Below are 14,820 nucleotides of genomic sequence, written 5' to 3'. Positions count from 1 at the left end.
TGCACCATTTGGGAAAGCTTACTAAAAATTTCGTTGTACTTGACTCTTGCAATGACAATAAAAGGCTTTCTATTCTATTCTATTCTCTTTATTCAACATCTACATGCTCCCACTAGGGCAAATCATGCAAAATAACAATATTGACCATCATTGCTATGCTGATGACACGCAAATCTATGTATCGCAATCACCAAATGACTATCGGCCCATAGATCTGCTGTGCCAGTGCATTGAGCAAGTGAAAGAATGGATGTGCCGAAATTTACTTAAACTAAATGAGGACAAAACAGAGATAATTGTATTTGGTTCTAAAACGGAAAGGCTTAAAGTAACCCAACACCTTCACTCTCTGTCCCTGAAAACCTCAATCAAAGCCAGAAATCTAGGGGTTATCATGGATTCAGATTTACATTTCGACAGTCACATCAAATCAGTTACAAAATCGGCATATTATCACCTTAAAAATGTAGCAAGACTTAGAGGGCTCATGTCCACCGAAGACTTACAAAAACTTGCACATGCCTTTATCACTAGTAAGCTTGATTACTGCAATGGTCTCCTTACAGTTCTCCCAAAACAAACTCTGAGGAAGCTTCAGCTTGTTCAGAATGCTGCTGCTAGAGTTCTAACAAAGACCAAAAATTTGATCATATTACACCAATTCTGAAATCGTTACATTGGCTTCCTGTAGGTCAGAGAGTTGATTTTAAAATCATGTTGCTAACCTAAATCCCTACATGGTTTAGGCCCAAAATATTTAACTGATATGATTCCACTACATCAGCCTTCTAGACCACTTAGATCCTCTGAGACCATCTGTTAATTATCCCCAGAGTAAACACAAAACATGGGAAAGCAGGATTTAGTTACTATGCAACAAAGAGCTGGAATAAACTCCCAGAGGATTTAAGACTTGCCCCAACTCTGAGCACCGTTAAAACAAGACTGAAGACTTTTATGTTTGCTATCGCTTTCTGCTAAATCTTAAATACATTGCACTTTCTAAAAAGCTTTTTTAACTTTGCCTTTATTTTCTATTTAATACTAAAATGCCTTTTTAACTTTCTATTTTACCCATTTCTTTGCATATGTTTTTCTTTTACTTATCTATTATTTTATTTTATTGTATGACAATGTTTATATGTGAAGCACTTTGAGTCTGCCTTGTATATGAAAAGTGCTACATAAATAAAGTTGGCTTGCCTTGCCTTGCCTACCTTTTTCGTCGTTTTTCAACGCGGGGGTCCGTCAGATAGACATTAATTTTATAGCCTACCTTTTGCTTCATTTTTCAACGCAGAGGACAATCAGATATACATTCATGTTAATCCTCACCGTTGGATATAGACGAATGGATATCATTGTCCATCAACGGTGATGCCGTCACGTTATACAACTAGGGTGTTGATTTGTTTGACATGATCTAAAAAACAAAACAACGCAGACCATCAGAGCCATCTACCTTAGGTTACTTTGATCTTGCATAATTTTATTCAGCTCCGGTGTTGGTAACGTAAGGTAAAACAAATCATAATAATGACGATGATGATGATGATATAATAATTATAATTATAATAATTTAATATTTATCTCACATTGTGTATCTGGGCAACCCAGTCGCCAAAAGCATTCGTTGACAGTTTACGTTTTCGTGAACACTGGATTACGTCGCACTTCAACATAAAATAGCGTGTTATAGGCCTATCTACAGGATCCGCGCGTAGCTCTGTGGGGACGCCGGAAGAAGGCACAAACAACAAGGTTATTTTTATAAAATAGCCTACATAAATTCCTGGTTATATACAATACATAAATTATAATTATTTGGAAACTTCCCATCGCTGCCAGTACGGGGAAGGTGACTGTGATGCAGGTTGCAAGCTTCACGGGTTGTTTTAAAAACTGAGTCGCGGGTGTAAATCTCAACGCGCGGGTCACGGTTTTCTTGGCTACTTTCAAAACCCACCGCAGAAACTGTTGGGGTGTAATATGTAGGTTATTGTTTAATCTTCATGAAAACACAGTCAGAACTATTAAACACCAGAGTATGGGCGGGGTTGTGCAGTGGACACACACACACACACACACACACACACACACACACACACACCACACACACACACACACACACACACACACACACACACACACACACACACACACACACACATTTCGCTGCTAAAACAATAACAAAAAAACATTTTAATTTGGGCTGCTTCTCGGACATTTTGGCTGGATTTTGAACGGTATGTGGGCAGGACGTTTTTTTTGCAGGACCTGGCAACCCTGCGCTGTTGCCCGAGGAGCTGAAATGCTCTGGAACAGATCTGGATCCATGGCCCAAAGACTTGAATGCACCCCCCCCCCCCCTTTCAATAAATACTACGGCAGAAAAAAAGAATAAATTCATGCATTATCATTCAACTTGAACATGTGTATTTACAGTATATATGGCGGAGGGATGACGTGTTTTGGCCAACCCGGAAGTGAGCGTCGCCCTGGGTTCCCTTGACAACAAGCCAACGGGTTTTTCCATTGGATTTTGGATTATTGCAGAAAATTTTGCATTTTTGAAGCACCTTCTCAAAAACTGAAAATAAATAAATAAATAAAAATAACCGTGCTCCAAAGGACGAAATGTAAACCAATGCTTTCTGAATGGGAGTGTTTCTCTGATTTTTCCATGCTACACAGAACGAAAGGTAAACCCATGCAAATAAAGGCTCCATGGTCATAATAATTTAAATATAATTAATCTCCTGAGTGTGTAGGGTGGTATTCTATTTTTTTCAACAGGGCTGCGTCCACGTCACTTGACTGTCATGGTTGCTATGGTGGTTGCTATCGACCGCCCCCTCTAATCCTTACATGGCTCTAAAAACCACGCGGCAAAGGAGCTGCCGTCAATTGTGTTGTTTTTGTTGTAAACTAGGGTCCGATGGTTAAAAAATAGACAGATATTCCAAGGTATCCTTAAAAGGCACCTTGGATGTTTTTATTTTCTGCAGTTTAGACTTCTTCTATAACCTATTTTTGAAAGCAAAACACCAAACTCATTGATTTAACGAGGCAGGGTTATTTGAAACAATTTATTAAATAAATATTTGTGAGAGGTCATTCCATCTCCTGAGTTTGCTTCCTATTTATGTCTAGTGTACACCCCTACTGCCTAACATTTTCAAGTAAGCTATACCTTAGGGTCTCTTATATATCAAAGGGGGTCACAAAGGACGCATACGCATCAACCTGTGGCTCCAGCCCTGCAGGGAATGATGAACTGGAGTCAGTTAAGCTTTTTTCGCGATTTTTCGAATACATTTTACAGACGCAAATGGGCGTGGCCTATGCCAAAAGATGCAGCTGACTCCAGTGAATCTGTGCGTATAACGTTTTTGAAAAAAAGGAAACACAAAAACCTTTTTGATCCGACCTTCGACGACGAAACTGTAGCGTTTTTAATATTTGTTGCTGAACTACGTTTTAAGTCGAAAATCAAAAATCCAGAAAGAAAACAGAATTAGACATCGGATCGAGTCCAAATTTTAGACACATTTTAGCACTACCCTTAATGGCGTTCGTAAAATAATTCTGAAAATTACGCCCTAAGGGGGCGCAATAAACGAGGAAATTGTATATCTTCTAATTGGCCAAAGGAATGTTCTTCAAACTCAAGGGAAACCATCAAGGGGCAAACCCGAGTCTATATAGAAAATATGGCCAAGAATTATTAATGTGGGCGGGAGTTAATTGGAAAAGGAAAATTCTCTTCGGAAAATTACGCCACAAGGCGGCGCCAAAAACGACGACATTGTATATCTCCTAATTGGTCAATGGAATGTTCTGAAAATGCGTTTTGGGCTATAACTCCCACACCGAACCTCCCACAGTCAAAAACGTTATACGCACAGATTCACTGGAGTCAGTTGCATCTTTTGGCATAGGCCACGCCCATTTGCGTCTGTAAAATGTATTCGCAAAATCGCGAAAACCGCTAAACTGCATTTTCGCTCCTCCTCCCACATTTCTTGCCCAATTGAGACCAAACTTTGCACACGACATCTTCAGACGCACACGACAAGAAATCAGCAAAACTATTTTGATCCGACCATCGTTGACGAAACTGTAGCGTTTTGAATATATGTTTTGCGTTGCAAATCAGATGACAAGTATCGTTTCGTCGTATTTTTGATCCAAAATACGACGAAACGGTAGCGGAAAATGCGTTTGGGGCCGAAACTCCCACACCGAACCTCTCACAGTCAAAACCTTTATATCCACAGGTTCACAGTAGCGTTTTGAATACATGCCTCGCGTTGTGCCGGCGAAATGCACATCGCTTGGACCCCTGCATAACTGCTCGCAGTTCTAGTTTTTGTTTGTTGTTCACATTTTTTAATTACATAACTATACGTCATGATGCATATTGATCTAAATGCAAGCTAAGCGTATTAGTTTATTAGGCTACATATTGTATTCCAAAAAAGTGAACAGCTCTAAACACCCCTTCCAAAAAGCCCAAAATAGTTCAGTCCACACAACTGATTTCCCAGCTCGATTGGGCATTATGCCTCAACGTAGACTTCGGAAGGCTCTCACCGCCCCCTTAACATTACCTCAACCATCACTACTGAATGCCTTACCCAGCCCTGTGCGCTGCCTAGAAGGCTTCGTTCGGGGAACAGAATTCCGCGATTTCACTGCAAATTCCACCTTGCTAACGGTGAGACTTTTATCTGGATGGAGATGCGGCAACATGTCACAACTACAGAAGTTAAAGTCTGGCTCTCAGAAGAGAAAGGAAAAGAAAGAGAGGGAGAAAAAACTAAAACAAGGACAAGCTTCTTTACAAAGAAAGTTGAGCACAAACGTTTAAACACAAGGTGAAACCCCATTCTTAAAGTATCGTTTTTAAAATGAACACAGACAACAAGTTAGCAAGAGCAGACAATAGGCTCCACTTTCAATTAAATGAGGCCTCCCTTGGTTAGTATGTTAATGGATAAATAAAGTGAACGGTAGGCTAATATTGAAATAGCAGGCTACTGATTTGAAGCAAGCTAATATTAATATCATGTAGTAGCCGTTATTAGGCTACTACATGATAAATAATAACCTATGGCATATAGGCTATAGTTAGCCCCATAAGTCATGACATGACACAATGGCTATATTATCCTAGTTGACTGCTAGTAAAACTTAGGCCCCGTCCACACAAAGCCGATTTCATGGCGAAACCGCAAAGGTCTTGTACGGTTCCGCCTTCCGTCCACACGAAGCCGGCGAATCTGCTGACCGAAACCGTAAACTTCTGAAACCACCCTCGGAGGTGGTTTCAAATCTACCCGGTTTCGTTTTGGATTTGTGTGGACGCCTGAAACCGACTGAAACCGTAAACCATAGGGTGACAATTTCAATAACCCCATAAAGGAGGACATTATGTGGCATATCAATAAATTACTATGGTGTACATAGGACTCTGGTATACTCTCATTTATAGTACAATTTTGAGTGGTTTAAAGATGATGTTAGTGTAGCTGAATAGGAACAAATATTAATGAAAAGTCAAAAAGTGTTTGTTCACAGTATTTGTAGTTATTCAATACATTGTGGTGTTCAAAAAGTGACCACTGAGATTAATCTTTTAAAATGAAGAGTGCCACAAAGCATAACATGTGGGGACTTAAATGTGAAAAACAATTAACAGGTAACAACATAATAAAAAAAAATGCTTTTTAAAACTTTTCGATATAAGTTCATGCTCTTTTGTCCATTCAGAGTTAAACGAATCCGAATACTTAGTACATAATATTTCTGTTCAGTTTCTACTACTTGACCGTACCACACTTGACTGTGTAGTACGGTCTACAGTTATGCGTAGAACACCTGAACGCTTCCGAACACCGCCGAAAAACGTATCTCCCTTCAGATGCCGGCAAAATTACCTTGATAAGTTACCTGTTTTCCGTCTTGTCATCGTTGCTATTAAATAAAAAATGTCTCTTTTTACTTAATTACTTACTTTACTTTTTTACTCTTTTTAATGACTCTTTTTTTCGCCGCTTTCTACGACGTCTTTCTGGTGGTGTCGGGTCAGCCATCTCTTCTTCGTTCGTTACCAGACTCCGGTTGCATTGTGAGATAGCGTAGTGAACTCTGTTGTTTACTGTGGCGGTAGTACGCATTCGGAAACGTTTTCCGTACTACACAATGCGTACTGAGCATTCAGACGCGCTATATTTGTGGCGTACTACAAAATGCGTACTATATAGCAGTCAAGTATGAGTATTCGGATTCAGCCGAGGTCTTGTGTTTTGGCATGATGCCAACTTTCTGTCAATGTCATAGACGTAGCAGCACATGGACCCTTGTTTACTTTTTTAACCAATGATAAGCAGGTCACCTGACACCGCTCTTAGCCGTCATTTGTTAGACCAGATGTTACTGCGTTGGATGCATTTTTTACAGTCTATGATTGGATATTGTGCTGCAGCCCAGCAAAGATGAAAAAACTCTGCTCTTCAAGCCTATGCCTCAAAAAGGAGGACAAATACGCGTCCGGCTTGATGCTGCGCCGGACGCCCGACAGAGCATTGAAAATCCGGACTGTCAGGCCTAAAGCCGGACGCCTGGTCACCCTAGTAAACCATGAAGTCATCGCCCCACCCCTCGACCCACTAGCCAATGACTGTTAATCCCTCGGAGCCTCAGAACTCACAACAACAAAGATGATGGCGGACTACAGGCTTGTAATCGTTATGCAGCAGATCATGTCCCTTGTTGGGTTGCTAAGCCATTATTTATTGAGACTGTTGACTGACTGTTTGTGTTGTTGGTGGTTCGGGGGGCAACCTTTATGCGCATGCTCGCTCTTCTTCTTATTTCATTTTCTTCTGGATTTCTGCAGCAGAAGCAGCGCCCCTTATGGGCCTGGCATGTGTACTACAGCGTTTCTACAGATCTACCCGGTTTTGCTTGACTCCGTCTTTACGGAGATACTCCGAAACCGGAACGGTTTCGCCCGTTTCGGCTTCGTGTGGACGGGGCCTTAATTTGTGAAACAAATTACAGAAACTGTCACAGAAAGTGGACCAGCAGCAACAACCCCCTCATTCTCCTCTGATGCAGACTTGAGACAAGGTGAGCTTAGTTCAACATGAAAGCAGAAATAAACTATTTTGACTTGAATGACTGTAGCAACAGGATTTGTTTTAGGCAATAATTAAGATGAGAGGCGTATTAGTTAATTATATCCTTCATGCTCCTACAGAGGGGCCTGCTGTTGTAGATAAAGAAGATGTGATAGAGGATGATGGAAGTGATGAGCAAAGAGAAGAAGGCAGTGTACATGAAGGTTGCATTCAGCATGGAGAGGAGGATAGAGAAGGCACCGTACATGAAGGTTGCATTCAGCATGGAGAGGAAGATAGAGAGAGGACATTAGAGGAAATGAAAAATAGGCAGGGCGAAGAAGAACAGTTCTTTCCAGAGGATCCAGGATTATGGCCAGAGGGGTTAACTAAGCAACAGAGAGAAATAATAGTATGTGCACTAGCAAGTAAAGATGCCGAATAAAGTAACAAATTGTCACCTACAGATATGGAGGGGAAACCATTTCCCATGTATCTTCAATTTCCAAAGTCAGCTAATGGCCGTGAGAAAATCAAAAGAGATTGGCTTATACACCGTGAGACTGCCAAGGCTTTTTATTGCATCCCACGCCTACTGTTCTCTCATGAGCTGTCAAAGTCATCCAAAAGTACCCTGAACAGTAAGGATGGATTAAAGTACACAAAATGGCGCAACATGTACAAAAAATTACCAGAACGCAATACAGGCATGGCCCATAAGCAGTGCTATTTGAAATGGAAAAACCTCCAGCACTCACTTTTGACAACAACTGGAGTTGATAATCACTTTCAGGAACAGATGCAAAGTGAAATAGAAAAGAATAGACTGCTTCTGGAGAGGCTTTTGGATGTGACCCTTCATTTGGCATCAAGAAACCGTGCTTTCAGAGGCAATACTGTTGACTTAGATGATGTCCATAATGGGAATTTTCTTGGCACATTGGAGTTGCTGGCCCGTTATGATCACATTTTACATGACCACTTGGAGATGATAAGGCAACATAAAAAAGGAACAAGATTAACACACTATCATACTATCATATAATACATAGATATCTGTATCATATAATACATATTATCACGGCCAAAAGCTGTGTGCGCCTCCAGACGATATTATGAATCACAAACTTTGTCGGGTTCTGCGACGTCTCTGCTTCTTCCACTTTCACATCAACCTGAAGTCGACTGAACCGCACGCTGCCCGCTGCCGGCTGCCCGCTGCCGGCTGCCCGCTGCCGGCTGCCTGCTGCCGGCTGCCCGCTGCCGGGCGATGGTGCCTCGCGGCAACCGGCGGCATGTCGCAGTTCATGTACTTCATTGAGTCAAAGCCAAAGTTCCTTTCCCCCAATTCCTTCTCAACCATGGCTCAGATAACCCCCACAACAGTCTCGTTGTGAAAATACAAGACACGTCAAAGAACCGACAAGAAACACTTGCGTTACAGTGTGTGTATTCACACACACACACACACATATGGCGCTCGCACGGTCGAGTCTCATTGGCGGACCAACGTCTCCTGGGCGGGCCAGGCAGGAGTAAGGGGAGGAGCTTAGATGCTGATGACATCCTAAACACAGACATTCCAAATCAGCGCACTTGAGCCTCCGTTTTTTCAAAGGCGAGCAAAACAGCTAGTGCTCGTTTTACGCCAAACGCAAGTTTTAGCCACTGGGGGACCATAGGCAGGCTAGGGGAACTCATATTGATGTTAGAAAACCTCATAAAGTGAGATTTTCATGTCATGGGAGCTTTAATAATACCAATACTCTTTGGCTGGGATAATGAGGCATCAGACAATCAAGTGATTTTAGCCTGAATACATAGGTAAAAAGCACCAGGGCAGGTTTCTAGTACCATGGACAGTATCAGAACGATAACCTGTTAAACTAAATGGATGTGGTAGGCTACACCACGGGATGCATCTGCAGACCACTGCCACATAAATAAAGGTAACACGCGATATTTATTGCTTAAGATTTGCAGGTGCTGTGGCAGGTCTTTTGCGTTTTTTGCTTTGCTTGAATTCTGGAATAATTGGGGGGGGAGTGCATGCGTTTTGGTCAGAATGCCTGATGTAGGGGGAGCGTGTCTATGTTCCCCGGGTCCTATGTTCCCCTCTTTGTATGAGACTGGGGAACATAGGACCCTTTTTTTAAAAAACTGTCCTATGTTCCCTGCTTTTCCCAAAAAGGGTCCTATGTTCCCCGATATGTATGTGACCGGGGAACATAGGACCCTTTTTAAAAAAAAGGGTTCTATGTGTCATATACGGTAGTTGAGGTGCTTGCGCACATACTTGTCATATACGGTAGTTAATGTGCTTGCGCATATACTAGGGGACATAGGGGAGGTTAGCGGATGTGAGCGAGACACACGGCAGTTAATAAACCTGAGTTGAGCATCCGAACAAGTATCTATCGCATTACTTTACATGGTGTCAGAAGCGAAAACGAAGTCATGCCTAAGTTCCCCCCTCCGACCAACTTTTCCTTCGGTCGGCCAGGAGAGTGGCCGGAGTGGAAGCAGCGTTTTGTGAGATTCAGAATCGCAACCAAGCTGGACAAGGACGATGGTGCTGTGCAGGTTAGCAGTCTGATATACGCTATGGGAAGCGAGTCGGAGAACATCTTCCGTTCGTTTAACTTCGAAGATAATGCACATAGAGATGATTATGTGAGGGTGCTTGGAAAGTTCGATGATTACTTTGTGCCAAGAAGGAATGTAATACACGAACGTGCATGTTTCCATCTGCGCATGCAAAGACCAGGAGAAAAAGCTGAAACTTTTATCAGGGCTTTGTATGAACTGGCAGAACATTGCGAATTCGGCGGGAACAGAGATGAGAATATCCGCGACCGAATCGTAGTTGGAATACTCGACAAAGATGTCTCACGGAAATTGCAGCTGACAAAGGACTTAACACTAGCGCTGACTATAGAGACAGTCAGGCAGTCGGAAGAAGTTGCTTCTCAAGTCAGCATGCAAGGAGAGACAACAGGGGTGATACAAGAAGTCACTCACGAGCGCAGCAAATACCCCAATCACTACGGTAAGCCAAAAGGGGGAAATAAAGGGCAATGTGGACTGTGTGAGAAAGCGTGGCACAGTAAAGATGAAAATTGCCCGGCTCGAAATTCCACATGCAATACATGTAACAAAGTTGGACATTGGAGTAGAGTGTGTAGGCGCAGGCAGGCAGTGAGTGAGGTTACAGAGCAAACGGAGCAGCAGTCACACTTTCTTGGGGCTGTGAGTAAAGCAGACAGGTCGCCAGAGCAATGGGCCGTCGAGTTACTGGTGGGCTCTACACCAGTTGACTTCAAAATCGACACAGGGGCCGATGTTAACGTCATCTGCGAGGAGACCTACCACTCACTCATGCCCAAAAGAGCACTGCAGCCTGCAGAGATGCCACTGGACAGCCCAGGGGGCGAGCTGCAGTGCATAGGACAGTTCCAGAGCACTGTGACCTACAAAGGAAAGACTCACCCACTCACAGCATATGTCATCCGCGGACGTACGGTCAACAACCTACTCAGCAGGCCGCTGTCTGTGAAAATGGATCTAGTGAGGAGAGTGAATGAAACGGTGTGCAACAGGGAACATCCACAGGCATATGGCACGCATGGGACTTTAAAGACTGAACCAGTGAGAAAACTGCTGAAAGACAATGCTCAGCCATATGCTGTATACACAGCACGACGCGTGCCTCTCCCTATGCTGCAAAAGGTAAAGGAGGAGCTCAAGAGGATGGAGGGAAATGGCATCATCGAGAGGGTGACACAGCCCACGGACTGGTGTGCACCCATGGTGCCAGTCTTGAAGAGCACAGGTAAAACCCTATGTGTTGATCTCAAGAGGCTGAATGAGGCAGTGAAAAGAGAACAGTATAGCCTGCCTACTACTGATGAGATTACAGCAAAGCTGAGTGGGGCCACTGTCTTCTCTTCGCTCGATGCCGCCAGTGGGTTCTTCCAGATACCGCTGCACCCAGACAGCTGTAAGCTCACTACCTTTATTACACCATTTGGCAGATTCAACTTCAAGCGGCTACCTTTTGGAATCATGAGCGCACCAGAAATCTTTCAGAGGATGGTGGAGACCCTGCAGGGGCTGGAGGGTGTTGAGGTCTTCATGGACGACATTCGGGTCTATGGGACCACACAAGAGCAGCACGACGGTCGCCTGGAGAAGGTAATGCAGCGCATTGTGACAGCTGGTCTGAAGCTCAACCGTGAGAAGTGCTCCATCAGGCAGAGTCAGCTGCGGTTCCTTGGACATCTCATTGACCGGTCCGGGATCCGGCCTGACCCAGACAAAGTGAAAGCTATAAGGCAGCTGTCACCACCAGCAGACGTGCAAGAATTGAGAAGGATACTGGGAATGGTAAATTATCTTGGAAGATACATCCCCAGACTCTCTACCGTAGGACAGCCGCTGTACGAGCTCTTGAGGGACAAGAATTCATGGACATGGAGCCACGCACAACAAACTGCTTTTGAACAGATCAAGGAGCTGTTGTCAACTGCACCAGTACTTGTTTTCTATGACTTGAACAAGCCCACGGCTGTGTCAGCAGATGCAAGTAGTTATGGATTGGGGGGTGTGCTCCTTCAGCTCCACGGGGAGCAGTGGAAACCTGTGGCATATTGCTCCAGACGGCTCACTGAGGCAGAAACACGCTACGCCCAGATAGAGAAGGAATGCCTGGCCGGTGTGTGGGCATGCGAGAAGTTTGACAGATACCTCAATGGACTGGAGCAGTTCAAGCTCATCACTGATCACAAACCGCTAGTGCCTCTCATTAACAGCCACAGTCTAGACAATGTACCTTTAAGATGTCAGCGTCTTCTCATGAGGCTCATGAGATTCAATGGGGGCTGGGGCTCGGATGTTGCTGCACTTTCAGCACACGGCTCACCAGACCTGGAGCTGTTATCGATTAAAGTTCGCCCCTTCTACCTCCCACGGGAATTCAGCTCCGTTATTAGCAGTAGCAGTATACATTCCACCGCAGGCGGACAAAACGTGCGCGTTAGAGGAACTTTACAGAGTAATTAATGGACTTGAGGATGCTCACCCTGAGGCGGTTTCTATTGTTGTTGGAGACTTCAATAGGACCAATATGAAGAAAGTTTTACCGAAGTACTATCAACACATAAACTTTCCTACCCGGGGTGATCAGATTCTTGACCATTGCTACTCACAGATTCGAAAGTGTTACAAACCCCTCCCCCGCCCCGCTTTCGGAAAATCGGATCACACCTCCATTATGCTTATCCCTACCTACAGACAGCGCCTAAAACAGGAAAAACCGGTTTCTAGGGCAGTTCAACGCTGGAGTGCTGAAGCCATTAGCACTCTGCAGGACTGCTTTGACACAACAGATTGGCAGATGTTCTTTGTTGCAGCTGATGGGGACATCAATGAATACACAGACTCTGTCTCCTCATACATCTCCAAATGCATTGATGATGTCGTACCTAGGGTCAGTGTAGGACCTTCCCAAACCAAAAGCCCTGGGTAAATGGTAATGTCCGTGCTAAGCTCAAAGCACGGTCCTCTGCCTTTAACTCTGGTGACCAGGAGGCTTTGGGGAAGTCCAGATGTGACCTGCGGACGGCCGCAGGTCACATCTGGACTCACAGCTGGAGTCGACCTACCTCAGCTCTGACCCCCGACGCCTGTGGGGTGGCCTGCGACACATCACTGGCTATAAAGGGAGAAATAGCAGTGATGATCAGCCTGCCGCCTCTCTCCCTGACGACCTCAACACCTTTTACGGAAGGTTTGAGGCAACCAACCCCCTTCCTTCAGCAAGACTGGCCGAGGACCAGGACGACTACACTCTGTCCCTGACCGTGGCTGACGTGAGGCGAGAGCTCCAAAGGGTGAACCCCCGGAAGTCATCGGGGCCCGATGGAGTCCCAGGCCGCGTCCTCAGGGGGTGCGCTGACCAGCTTGCGGAGGTATTCACCTCCATATTCAACTTATCACTGCATCTGTCTGAAGTCCCCACCTGCTTCAAACAGGCCACCATCATCCCCATACCAAAGAAAACATCAGTAACCTGCTTGAATGACTACTGCCCTGTAGCACTGACCTCCACAATTATGAAGTGCTTTGAGCGGCTGGTCAGAACCCACATCTGCTCTACCCTTCCCAACACCCTGGACCCCTTTCAGTTTGCATACCGTCCAAACCGATCAACAGACGATGCCATTGCCCTAGCTATGATTCTAAAGGACAACAGCCACCCAGGCTATGGACTGTTCTCATTGCTGCCGTCTGGTAGACGCTACCGGAGCATCCGAACACGGACTACCAGACTCACAAATAGCTTTTCCCCCCTGGCTGTAAGGCTTCTGAATCAGAAACACCTGAACCTCCAACCCGGTCTCACGAAAAGTCGTGACACTGTCACGTTATTTAATCTATTGAAACGTGATCAGGATCACGTATTTTCAAAATTTTCGTGTTTTAAAGCACAAATTTCCGGCCGTGGTGCAAACAATATTATTCAAGAGTTATAATCAAGCCCAACACATCAATATTAGTGACAACCCATTAAATACGATATGATTTCTAGATGTCATGGCAACGTCCGCTCGCGACACTGGAACTTGCGAGGCGTTGACGCGGACTTTCATTCACATAACCAAAACAAGACAGTAGATGGCTAGATAAAATAAACATCAAGACATACAGCGCACCTGCATTTAATATATCCGTGAATTGTCACAATTTTCTCAGAATCAAAGGTGAAAGTAGAAAACGGGTGGCCTAAAGCTGTCATATTGTTCACAGACAAGTTTAAGTAGAAATGGGTGGCCAAAAGCTGTCATATTGTTAGTTATCATTGACTTGAAATACATGGGTTTGAAATTTGTGCTGTAAAACACGAAAATTTTGAAAATACGTGATCCTGATCACGTTTCAATAGATTAAATAACGTGACAGTGTCACGACTTTTCGTGAGACCGGGTTGGAACCTCTGAACAGTTGCCACCTCCACCTACTCCCTGCTCCCCCACTCATACAATTCACTTCATAGATATATTTGCACAATTTTAAAAACTTTTAACTTATGCTTAGCATTTCTTTTTAACTTATTCTCTATTCACACTTAAACTGCTGCTAGCCCTTCTACTGTACTCTGCTACAGAGATATGTTGTTTTTTAAATTGTTGTATGTTAATGTTACATTTTATTGTCATATTGTTTTAGAGTTTTATGTTATTTTTGTTATATGTATGACGTCTACTGCGTAGATGAATGATGCTTGCCAAGTCGTAAGAATTTTGCTGTGCTGAAGCAATTTGGTACATGCAACAATAAACACACTTTGACTTTGACTTTGACAATCCAGTGGCAGAATATGCGCCAGGGAAAACTCTGGTCATCGCGGACACCCTGTCACGCAGTCCACTGGCCAGCACGTGTGCAGAGACAGACACACACTCTGACGTGGCATGCTACGTGGATAGTGTAGTAGAGGGGATCCCTGCATCATCAAGCAAGATGGATGAAATCAGAACGGCGACAGCAGCCGATGCCGAACTGCTATCGGTTGTGAAACTCATAAAGAAAGGATGGCCTGAACACTTAAGCAATGTGCCCATGGACGCGAGAGAGTACGTCCAAGTGAAGTCAGAGCTATCAGAACACAATGGCCTGGTCCTCAGAGGAAGCA

This window comes from Gadus morhua, chromosome 10, assembly GCF_902167405.1.
Source record: "Gadus morhua chromosome 10, gadMor3.0, whole genome shotgun sequence".
NCBI lineage: Eukaryota > Metazoa > Chordata > Actinopteri > Gadiformes > Gadidae > Gadus > Gadus morhua.
The sequence above is the reverse complement of the archived record's forward strand: the minus strand, read 5'-3'. Positions refer to the sequence as shown.